The following is a 2,748-nucleotide window of genomic DNA, read 5'->3' on the forward strand; positions in this document are numbered from 1 at the left end:
TGGGTCAAAATCCTGGAATTCCCTCCCTAAGGGCATTGTGGGTCTACCTACAGCACGTGGACTGCAGCGGTTCAAGAAGGCAGCTCACCCCCACCTTCTCAAGGGCAAACAGGGACAGGCAATAAATGCTGGGCCCAGCCAGTGACACCCACCTCCTATGAATGAATAAAAGAAAGAATTTAAAAAATCACAGTGGATATACAACAGGCCATTTGGCCCTATCAGTCCTGCTGACATTCATGTTCCGCTTGAGTCTCCTTACATCATTCAGAAATCTATTATCATTGTCTTCTATTCATTTCTCCGTTACTTGTCTAACTTTCTCTAGAATGCATTGATAATATTCACCAATCCCTGTAGCAGGGAATTCCATTCTCAGCCACACTTGGTTGAATTCTCGCTCTCTTATACTGATGGCCTAGGCTGTCCTCCACAAGAGGAAACATTCTGCCCGCACTCACTCTACCAGAATGACGCCAGTATTGCAGGATTTTAGAAACCTCGATTAATTAGGCCAAGGGTAAGAGAGACCCGATCTCTTGATCCTTTCTCTTGTACCTATACTGGCATCCTTGCAAAATTCTTTTTGCTCTCACTACAGAGGAGAAACTCACTGGAGTGAAGTTTGTTTCAGAAGCACCGCAGAGTCAAGCTATGAGCGGCAAATGGCAGTGAAGAATTGGAAAGAGATTTGACAGGAATTAACACCCTGAACCTTTGGGCTTCTCAGCTCTGAGTGCAATTCGCTGAGCTGCTGTTTTATCTTTTCTCACCTCACACACAAACGGCGCAGGGATTAGTGTCAACTGCTGCCTATCAGCCAAGGGCATCTCAAACAGGATGGGTGGGCCCAGTGCTACTTTCAAATACAGCCCAGTTTCACAGGCTGGCAGTTTACACAGACTCGAGATGACTGATATAAAGTCAGGACTCACAGAACCTCCTGCTACTGTGGTGACCTGATCTGATTTAGGAAGCTGTTTGTCATTTTGGACTAACGCACCTACTAGCAATCCCACTGGCCCTTCTCTGCCATCTCACCCACACTGCCCTGGTCTGTGCCAGGGTCTTTCTCCTGGGAGATCAGGGTAGAACTAACAGCCAGGCCAATCCGAGGATTATTCTGAAGTTCATGGAAGCAGATGGATCCAAAATGAGCATCAACCGAGTAACATGAAATTGTCAATTGCCAGGAGCTGAACGTATGAGAATATTTCCAAAACAGCCCCTCTTCGGTGCTGTCACATCTCCATCACAGTCTCACTCCTCTGTCGAAATCAGAGAGCGGGCGAATTCTCCGAATCCTGAATTTCAACCCCGGGGTGGGGGGGGGTTGCCAGCCAATCCCACCTCTCGATAATCCAATTGTTGGGATCCACATTCAGAAATTGGTCAACTGGATCAACCTGACCTGCCGTTTCCCAGAGACGAGTTAATTCCGAAAACCAGAGACCGGCTGCACCTGTGTAAAACAGAGGAACAAACTGATGTTGCAATGAATTTTTTGTGAGGGAGCACAATGAGTGTCACTTTTTAATAAAAGAAATTACTGGCAAATCCTGTCGAAAAAGGCCAAACGCAGCAATTGGACAGCTGACCAAAGGACAAAGTCAGTCATTCCGAGTGTGTTTTGGTTTTTAGAGTTGATAATCAGGAGGTAGTTTAGGGGGCGAGGTTAAAGAAGGATTTCTGGATTGCAAACGGACACAGGCTGCTCTCTCTCAGTCTCTCCATGTGACTACGTTTCCGCTGTTATGTTCCGGAGCTGTGACTAAACTTTCAGGGCCGATGGGACTGGCTACCTCAGTGGTGAGATTGCAGCCCGGGAGCCTGGCTCAGACAGCCCGCTAGCCGCTGCCCTGAAACCCGGAGCCGCTGCTATCCGCGGCCGGCGGAAGGGAGACGGGCTCTCGGTAAGTGTCAGCTCGGGGACAGGGTGGGCGCTACTCGGTCTCTGTCGTTCAGCCCCGGGAGGGGGGCGCGGGGTAAACGAGCCGCGGATGCGTCTCGAAAATAAAAGGGGCAGTAGCAGCACTAGGAGACTGGGAAAGTCTGCATTTACATAACGCCTGTAAGGACCACCAGGCTGTCTATCAGCGATTTTGCAAACCTTTTATTTAAGAATGTAGTGACTCCTGTAAGGCATGCAATTTGCATTTAGCAAACTCCACACCGATTTGATAGTGGGATTAAGAAAAAAAAATTAAGAGATATGTAATTGTATATCTGGACAGAAAAATAAAGTGACCAGATTAAACTGTTGATTGCAGGATAAACATTGGCCAACGGTGCCAGGGGTAATTCTACTGCTCTGCTTGCAAACAGTGCCTGGGCGTCCTTTCCATGTTACTGGAGTGATAGCACCTCTGACAGTGTAGCGCTCCCTCCGCCCTGCAGTCAGTTAGCATTTGTATTCACTCCAAACCTGCAGCAGGGACTTCAACTCAGAATCTATGTCAGAGGTGAAAGTGCTGCCAACTGCCAGAGAGGACGGGGGGGGGGGGGGGATAAAAAAAACAAGCTTCAGAAATGGAGAGCAGCTAGATATAGGGGGCAGCACAACTCATCAGAGTAATGAAGCTACTACCACCTAGTGCCAACATCTTAATTGGGTGCAGGAGCAGGACCTAAAAGGGGCAGGGGCACATATGTGCCCCCCCTTAAAATGACAGCAGGACTTGTGCCCACACAGACATCACATCTTAAGGTGACAGCGCCCCCTGCGCTAACACCTTAAGGTGACAGCGC

The 2,748-nt window shown here is 48.7% G+C and overlaps 1 protein-coding gene across 1 annotated transcript in view; it reads left to right on the top strand.

Annotated features, from left to right (window-relative positions):
* Window positions 1–907: 907 nt before the first annotated feature.
* The window catches only part of LOC109920126 (transforming growth factor beta activator LRRC33-like), a 15,400-nt gene continuing 13,559 nt past the window's right edge, over window positions 908–2,748 (top strand). Inside the window, exon 1 of the mRNA XM_048604213.1 lies at window positions 908–1,913. The gene's annotated coding sequence lies outside the window, so the exon portion shown is untranslated. The remainder of the gene's footprint in view (window positions 1,914–2,748) is intronic.

The sequence above is a fragment of the Rhincodon typus genome, chromosome 13 (assembly GCF_021869965.1).
Source record: "Rhincodon typus isolate 14 chromosome 13, sRhiTyp1.1, whole genome shotgun sequence".
Lineage (NCBI taxonomy): Eukaryota > Metazoa > Chordata > Chondrichthyes > Orectolobiformes > Rhincodontidae > Rhincodon > Rhincodon typus.